Below are 10103 nucleotides of genomic sequence, written 5' to 3'. Positions count from 1 at the left end.
AACACATTGTTTATAATTAGTAAAATTAATTTTGACATTTAGTAACATAAATAAATATTATTAAATATTAAAATGTAGTTAAAATCACTTTTTTTTTTTTAAAATTATATCTTAAAAATCCTTTTTATAAAAAGCTATTCAAACTAATTTCAAAGTTATGGAATTTTTTGAAAATTTGATATCTGAAAAAATTTATATCAAATGTACATAATATCAAAAAATAACATTTTAGAAAAACTATTCAAACTATTTTTTTTTTTTTTTTAAATTTGAAACTTTGTATATATTTGGGAAAGCAACGATGGAGGTTTAAACATTTAGTACTAATGTACTATTTCCCAATAAAAGGTATTGTTGTGATGCAATTTATATAAGAATTACTAAGCTTCTCCTCTTCATACATAACTCTTGTTTTGGGAAAGCAAAGATGGCAAATTTAAACATGGAATATTATCTTCCAATAATAGTTATGGTGGTCATACAGTTTATATTTTCAGGTATGACTCTTTGGAACAGAGTTGCCCTTGTGGAGGGTTTGAGTCCAAGGGTATTTGTGGTATATCGTCATGCTCTTGCAACCATTTTTCTTGCTCCTATTGCTTATATATCTTCAAGGTATGCTTTATAATTTTTTGTCATTATTATTATTTTTTAATTAGTCTCTCTTAACTTTCTTCTTATCTCAAGTATTTTGATGAATTGTTATGTTTCTTTCTTTTTCGACAGGAGAAACTCTACTTCGTGTAACTTAAACTTAAGGAGTTTTTCGTTGATATTCATCACCTCACTAATAGGGTTTGTTTTCATTCTCAACTATTATAAATGAATATTTAGGCTCATGGAAATCATAAACTTGCTTACTAAAAAATTCAATTGAATGGCCGAATTAATTTAATTTAACTTTTATATAGAGTAATTGAAATTATTGTTGTGCTTAATTTGTGACCTGATGTCAACGGATCATAACGGTTATATAGGAGATAATATACCAAATTGATGCCCAAAAAAAAAGATACGTAGCAAAAACAATAATAAAAACAACAACAAAAAAAACTAATAAACAACCTGTTGTTGAATTTCGAATATGAAAGTGTTAAAAAGGTTCCACAATGATTAAGAATGGAGGTATGGACTAAACATTCAAGATCAAAAAGATCGTGACGCCACATATCCACCCAAAATCTTAAGCCAATGGAGGTATGTGTCGCCTATTATAATTAATAATAATGAGTCATCATCCTTTAGAAGGATCTAGATTAGGTTATGTTTATGTTATAAATAGATGGTTGGTGAATGTAATGAGAATCAATGAAATGAATGAAGAAATTAGTTTTAGAATTGTTATTATCTTTTTAGTGTAGTTTTCTCTCTATTTCTCTTAGCCCCAAAGTTATGTTCATAACAAATGGTGCTTTCATTGCCATGACTCCACCTCCCCCCTCCATGGAAGAACTCTCTGCCACGCTCACTCAACTCCTCCAAAGCCAACAATTATTTCAAGCTAGTTTTTCAGCAAACATCAACAACCTCACAACTGAAATCCATCATCTCCGATCATGTTTTCCTCCACCAAATTTTAGTTCACCCATCACACCTCATATTCAACAACAAACTACACCACAACCTCGTGAAATTTTCATTCATCAACTTCATCCTCAGCAACACCCAACACCAAATCCATTGTGGTATTCACATACATCATCAGATCTGTTCAAAAAACAACCAAAGCAACTCAATGTGTAGCATGACCTCGACACTCTCAAGAAATTCGATGGCGCTTACCAACATAACCTCGACACTCTCAAGAAATTCGATGGCACTTACCAGCATAACCTCTTCGATGCCCACATCGGTAAAACCACACGGCCTTATGATTTTGATGTATGGAGTAATATTTGGGCTCTACCTGAGGTCGATGATGACGACATCGTTAGCGCTTTTAAAGGTAACTCTAATCTTTTCTGGGCTAAACATTTTGACAAACAGTTTCTAGGCATGAACAATTGGCGGTTTAATAATTGTGGTACTAGCCATACTGGTAGTTTCAAGGATCTAGGTATGAATGTTCTTGCTAGAAAAATAAATTGCCATGTTGTTGCTGTTGGATATGTTTCTACCAGTGACACTTCTGCTGCTTTATCTTCTTATTGTGCATCTGTTGGAATCCCTTCCATTGTTTTCCTTCCAGCTAATAGAATTTCAATTGCTCAATTGGATCAACTGATTGCCAATGGTGCTTTAGTTCTTAGCATTGATAATAATTTTGGGACTGTTATGGATGTTTTGCCCAAATATTTGCAATACCCTTTGAAGATTCCATGGGATAGAGGAAAAGAAAATCAATCTCAATTCTTTGATAGGTGTGCCACTAGTAGTCAACTTGTGATACTATTAGCTATAAGATCTACTGCAAGTATAGCCAAAAGAATGAGGTCTGGGACTCTGATAATGCAGAAGAGATATCAAGGAAATGATTATTCGTTGGCCTTCTTAGTAACCCTTGGCTGCTCAATATTCATTCTATATCCTGCAGGAACTGACATAAGTCCATATGGTAGAGCAGGTCAATTTTTTATTTCTTACATGATTCTCACCTTTGGTGCTCTAACAATTGCTACCATAATGACAACTAGACAATTGGTGAGCATTATTTTATCATGTGTGTGGTTCGCTCATCCTCTTAGCTCAGAACAGTGGATTGGAGATGTAGTTGTCTTTGGCACCATTTATGCTTTTAATGTGTTCATTCCAAATTCTGCATTGCCTCATGAATTGGAGACAAGAAAGATCTTTTTAAATGGGTTGTCTCAAGATAAATTTGCTGTTATAATTCTTCAGTTTAGGCAGTGGAATCCTGGAAGCAACTTTAACATTATATTTACAACCTTGAGGACAAGGTTGTTTTTTCAAGATCGGTGGAATGTAATGAATTAGGCCCAAGTTCTATAAGCCTATTATAATTAATAATAGTGAGTCATCATCCTTTAGAAGGATCTAGATTAGGTTATGTTTATGTTATAAATAGATGGTTGGTGAATGTAATGAGAATCAATGAAATGAATGAAGAAATTAGTTTTAGAATTGTTATTATCTTTTTAGTGTAGTTTTCTCTCTATTTCTCTTAGCCCCAAAGTTATGTTCATAACATCGCCTCTCTTATAAATGCAACATTTCCTCGATTCCTAGTTGATGTGAGACTTTTGCACTTTCAAACTTGAAATACAAAAATCTCCTCCACAAGTGTGAGTCACCCACATCACTAACCTTGATCTACACTAGGATCCATTTCCGCTCCCCACCGCACCTAACCAGGGTCAAATACTACTTTTTGGGAAGTTCGGGGTGCACCAAAAGTGTTGATGTGAAACTTTCGCACTTGATATTCAACAATCTCCTATACAAGTGTGAGTCATCCACATCACTAACCTTAATCCACACTAGGACCCACTTCCGCTCCCCACCGCACCTAGCAAGGGTCAAATACCACTTGTTGGGTAGTTCCAGGAGCGCCGGAAGTGTCAATGGACTAACTGTCTATTATCCAAGAGATCTTGACGCCACGTATCCATTCAAAACCTTAAGACAATGGAGGTATGAGTCACCTCTCTTATAAATCCAACATTTTCTCCATTTTTAGACAATGTTATACTTTAGCACTTTCAGACTTGAAACCCAACAATATCTCTCTTATAAACCAAAATGTTTCTCCATTCTTAGACGATGTCATACTTTAGCACTTCCACACTTGAAACCCAACAATATCTCTCTTATAAACCCAAAATTTTAGCATTTTCACACTTGAAACCCAACAATCTCTCTCTTATAAACCCAATATTTTCTCTATTCTTAGACGATGTCGTACTTTACCATTTTCACACTTGAAAACCAATAATCTCTCTCTTATAAACCCAACATTTTCTCCATTCTTAGACGATGTCGTACTTTAGCACTTTCACTCTTGAAACCCAACCATCTCTCTCAATAGTGTGAGTTACCAACATCACTAGCCTTGATCCATATTTGGACCCACATCCACTTTCCCACCGAGCCAACCATGGCTCTGATACCTTTTCTTGGGGAGTCCTGGGAGAGAGGCTTGGAAATGTCAATGAGTCAAACGTTGGGGATCCAAGAGACCTTGACGTCACATATCCACAAAAAACATTAAGGCAACGAGTGTATGTGTCATCTCTCTTATAAACTCAACATTTTCTTCATTCGTGGTCGATGTGCGACTTAATTAACTACATACTTGAAACCCAATACAACCAATAATCAAACAACTAAAAGGAGGGAAAACCAAAACACCAAAAACGGAACTCTACTAAGAGACCACATATTAGATCTTAGTTAATAGGGAACTACTATACAAAAATAAGTCGTTCCAAATATGGACCAAGAACACTTATCCTTAGGGACAATGTCAAAGCCTCTCAAATTGATATTGATTCATATAGAGGATAAGGTTCTCAGGTCAAGGAGAGAAAATATACTTATAAAGATGTCATTTCCAAGATAAAAAAATTTGTTCTTTCACATCTTTCACGATAATTGATGAACTAGAAAAAAAATAATGCCATTCCTAATTTTTCAAATAGACCAAACAACATAATTTATAATAACGGTAGATATAATTAAATCAAAAAAGTTAAGATCCCTAAGAAGAACTAATAAACACACCATCCACTTAAAAATATTTTGCCACACAACTAAAGCATTCTTACCAATTGCAAATATATGAGAAGTTAACTCTACCAACCCTTTACACATAACACATGAAACCTTAGTTGGATGAATTAAAATACTACGCTTAAATGCATTCTCTTTAGTAAGGATTTTATATCGCAGAAGTTGCTAAGAAAAATCCACCACTTTAGGATAAATTCAACATATAAAAATGAGGGAGAACATCAAATTCTCGTAGAGGAAAATTAAGCTAAATTTTTAACGATGTGAGTTTAGAGATAAAATTGATGGTTTAATCATAATGAAATACATAAAATTGTTGTTTCGTAAGTATAAAATTAGATTGTAAAAATTAGAGATAATTTTTTATAGTTGGTACACATGTTTAGGACACATAATTTTGCACTTCTCAATATTTTAGTGTGAGAATTTCGTCTCTAAAGTTCTTAGAAAAAAATAAAAATGATATTGTAATTTACATAAGGTATGTTTTGAGATTGATTGATATATTTCACTCTTTTATGTTGCAGTATTACGCTAAATCAGAATTTATATTCTGAGGGTTTATTTCTATCTTCTTCTTCAATTACAAGTGCTATGACCAATCTTATTCCAGCGGTTACCTTTGTAATAACAGCTATTGCAGGGTAATAAATAAACTTAATATACTTTTGTTATTCATGTCAAATTTTAAGCAAATATGTTTTTTTTAATTTGAAATTAATATATGCCAGAATGGAGAGAGTGAATATTCGAAGTTTGAGAACTATAGCTAAAATATTAGGGACAATTATATGTGTAACTGGGGCAGTGTCCATTACATTATTGAAGGGTCCAAAGCTACTAAATGCAGAACACATACCTTCAAAATCAATCATTGGTTCATCATTAAAAAGTGAAGAAAATAGGTTGCTTGGATGTTTGTGTCTTCTAGGAAGCATTGTTGCTTGGTCAATTTTTCTCATTTTGCAGGTATGTTATTTTGAATAATGATATAGTAAGAACCAAATCTAAAGTAGGTTAAAGACTAAGTTTGTAAAAAGTTAAAAAAATGCATTTATTTTTTTACTTATCGATTTTTTTAGAATGAGTTTCACTAAATATAAAATTTGAGATGACACAAGAGTCTTAGCAAAACGTGTTTGGCCTCATGCTTTATGGTTACTGTCATTTGGTCACGTTCTATATATTCGATCCTTAGTGTGAGAGATATGTGTTAAAAATATTCAATTAAAAATGATTTAGCCTAAAAACATGTTTTTAAGTAGTAGACAATCATCACTACAACTTGTTTCTTAAGCTTGGGTTGAATAAAAACCTAAATTTTCAAGATGATATTATAGCTTATTGAGTCGAGTTATTCACCAATAATATTCACGCACTAAGTTTAATAACAGTGGACGTGAGTAGATGTAGAGGAGAAAGCCAATTTTCATATAATATTTAATGGAGCCTAAAAATGTTCATAATAAAGCACATCTCTCCCCTTAGAAACATCATAATATCATATATATATATATATATATATATATATATCTATATATATATATATATATATATATATATATATATATCTATATATATATATATATATATATATATATATATATATATATATATCTCCGTATATTTTTACCTCTATCATTATTACATATGTCTCATACAATCTTACCCATTTATACCTTCCACAGGTTCCTACTTATGCAAGCCATCCCAATACCTTATCACTAGCAGCATGGATGTGCTTAATGGCAACATTACAATCATTAGTAGTAACGTTGTTTTTTGGAGACAAATCTTAATGCATGGAAGATTATTTCTCTATTTCAATTTGGTTGCATTTTATATTCTGTAGGTTGATGATTTTTCATTGTCAGAAAAAAATTATTGTTTCTATAAATAGATATATTATTTGTCACTTTATTAGTAATAAAGAAAATAAGTAATACATCATCATTAGCTTAATTTGTAATAAACATATTTTGCAGGGAATTGTTGGATCTGGAGTTGCACTTTATCTTCAAGCGTGGTGCATTTCAAAGAGAGGACCTCTTTTCTCTGCAATGTTTAACCCTCTATTAACATTGATTGTGACTATATTAGCTACCTTATGGCTTCATGAAGAAATATATATTGGAAGGTACAATTATTTAAATTCAGACAACTAATGAAGATTCTTCTTATAACTTGGCTTATGGGGATTATACAATATTATTGATCAAATTAAATGATTATGCTATTTCATATGCTAGTTTAATAGGTGCAATTGGAGTGATCATTGGCTTGTATATCGTACTTTGGGGTAAAGCTGAAGATGTAATTGATCTCCAAGAGAAAACTATTGATAATGAGTCTTGTGGAAAAACATATTATAAATCTAGTTTGAAGGATCCTCTGCTATCCAACTAAAAGTACGTTTTGATAAACAACTTATTTGGATCTTATTGTAATGAATAAGTTTATACAAGCAATTTTTATAATAAAAATTAAATAATTTTGTTATGAAATTAATGAAAAGTGAGACATTAGGGCACAAACATATCACTAAATTCCAATAATAACAATGAACTAATATGAATTAAGGAATAAGACAAACTAGGAAAAAAGACATCCTCATTAAAACTAAATATTGTTCATAACATTCTCACTTGAATATCCATTGAGAATGCGACTCGTTAAAATCTTACTAAAAAAAATACAGGGAAAAATCCTATTGAAAGAAAAAGAGTGCAACATCCTTTTTGAAATAATTTTCTCTTTAAAAATCATACTTGGGAAACTCAATGGGACAAAAAAATGGTATAGGGAGAAAATTGTAGAATGTAATTAATTCTCTCTTCAATTGAATGACCATCTCTTAGATGATCAAGATCAACTTTTGTACTAGTCTTTTTAAAGTTCTACTTGGAAGCGACTTCATATACTGTTAAAAGTTTTGGAAGATTTGAAGAAGTTTTTGCTATGAGTTATTTTACAGATATCCATGAAATAGTTATACCACCATAAATAAAAAAGTAACTTGTTTTTGATCTACCAATATGAGGATCTCAAAAGTAACCTGCAACTCTAAAGTAATGAGATATATGTTTGACTATATTCTTATATCTTCGCGTAGTGAAGAACCATATATTTCTAATAGATTGAGAAAAATTGAAATATTATGGTGTGTATAATTAGACAGATATACTAGTGCCCAAAATACACTAAAATATGGTACTTTAGGACCAAATAATTGTTCAACATCTTCTCGAGGTCTCAAAGGATCTTCTCCATATCCGATGATCTAACAATCATTGGGGCAGATAAAATATGAGATTTATACATATAGAAATATTTATCACTTTTCCTATATAAACTTTTTGGTGTACAAAAATTATGTTGTCCTAATGTTTAATTAGTGATCCTAGGCAAAACTATATTCTTCCTAAGTCCTTCATCTCAAACTATTTCTTTAAGAAATTCATAGATTTTGTAAGCTCTTAAAAAGTGCCAACAATATTTATGTCATCCACATAGACAACTATTATAGAACTAGATATTTTCAAAAAAAAATGAGGATAATTGGAGTAATTTGTCTATTCATCCCTTAAAAAATATTCACGGAGACAATTATACCTTATGCATCCATATTGTTCTTGCTTTGGATCTGGGAGTTGAACCAAGACTTTTTTCCATATCAACCTTATTATTCACAGCAGCATGAGTTAATTCAGCTAATTTAAAATTCACCCCAATATGATCAGGAACCTCATTGGACTAGAAAGTATCATAAACGCGCGTACCAGAAGATATAGAATCAGGATGCAGGCCAGAATGGCCGCGATCCGATAACAAAGCAGAGTCACTTGCCTCCTTCTCATGTCTGACTGCGTCGTCAAAAGAGCCAACAGCCTCACCATTCCCCTCTAAAATAGGAGAAACAAGATCCCCCGATACATAGCAGGCAACCTCCTCATCAAACAAACTCCTGGGACGCCCATCCTTCTGGCCAATATCCCCCCGTCGATACTATCATCAGAACCCACCTCACTATCTTCAGAGTAAAAGGAACTTGACGAAGAGGAACTCGTCCCCTTAGAGCTTACCCTCTTCTTCATAATCTTTAAAGGCCCGTAAGAATCTTCCCTCAGCACCAACCTAAACATATAACCATCAATGTTGACATTCAGATTTTCTGATAAAACAAAATGCAAAGGAACTCTCACCAAAACTCTAGAAATAACCATATTACCTCCATCGATAGTTGCCTCATCAACACAGACAAAGTTACCAATTAAATTAGCCAAATTCACAAAGAAATCATAACACCACGCGTGACATGGTAAACGATGAATACGAATCCACGCCAGCCTTATAGAGTCCACCTCACTTTCACTCCAGGGTCTAATTGAACGAAACCACTACTTCCACCAAGAACACCTTTCACCAATTAAGTCTCGAATCATTCCCTTCTCATTCTCCTCCAGAACACATAAAGTAGGCCCAATGGGAAAGAATTTGATAGCAAAAAAGCCCTCTACTTCAAGATGCGTTTGAATGTTATAAGACTCACCTGGAAAATGCACCTACCCGATAATGACTTCTTCCATCTGTTTAAAACACCGGAAACAGAGTTGAACACCATTGCCACCTCTTCCTTCTTGTGAACGGCCACCTCCTCCTTTTTATTATTACTCGTGGTACCTTCCGCGATGACATAGGCAAAAGATTTAGAACCCATGTCCACTATCTTCCCTGCCACAATCGCAACTCTCCTGACCTCCACTGTGTTGCTGTTGGAACCAACAGGCTGCTTCAACTTGAATCCCATACTTCCTTTACCACTTCCTCTTTCAAACCTAGGGAGATTGGCATGAACTTTCCTCCCGTTAATCAATATATTATCCAGTTTTACCTCCAACATCCTAGCATCCGCGACTCCCTTAAACATTGCAAACCCATACCTTTTACCTAATATGTTCCTCCTTGGAGGTATCACCACCTCCACAATATCTACGACACACCCAAATAGCTTAAATATATCCACCGCTCTACATCTCTCCGGGAACTCGGAGAAAAAAATCGAAGAAATCTCCACCTCCGGAGCGACTACGTTCCTACCAAAGGGAAGGTATCCCACTTTTGAGCCAAGTGACGAAACCCCTTTCTATTAGCACTAATCCACGCGATAAAATCGAAAAGGAGAACCCTAACCGCCGTGCTAGAGAAAGACTCCGGAAAAGATCAAAAGAAAAAGGAACGAAGACGGTGTTCCTCTCTCATCTCCCTGTAAATTTTAATTGATTTGAACTAGTCAGGAGACGAAAAATGCTTTTTAACATGAAAAAGACCATATAAGAGGTTTTTAAATATATATTTGTTTGTTTTATATATATATATATATATATATATATATATATATATATATATATATATAT

The 10103-nt window shown here is 33.2% G+C and overlaps 1 pseudogene; it reads left to right on the top strand.

Annotated features, from left to right (window-relative positions):
* Positions 1 to 341: 341 nt before the first annotated feature.
* On the top strand, positions 342 to 7528 carry LOC131616074 (WAT1-related protein At4g30420-like; annotated as a pseudogene).
* Positions 7529 to 10103: the final 2575 nt, after the last annotated feature.

The sequence above is a fragment of the Vicia villosa genome, linkage group LG7, assembly GCF_029867415.1.
Source record: "Vicia villosa cultivar HV-30 ecotype Madison, WI linkage group LG7, Vvil1.0, whole genome shotgun sequence".
In the NCBI taxonomy this organism is placed as follows: domain Eukaryota; kingdom Viridiplantae; phylum Streptophyta; class Magnoliopsida; order Fabales; family Fabaceae; genus Vicia; species Vicia villosa.
This window is presented reverse-complemented; position numbering and strand designations above follow the sequence as displayed.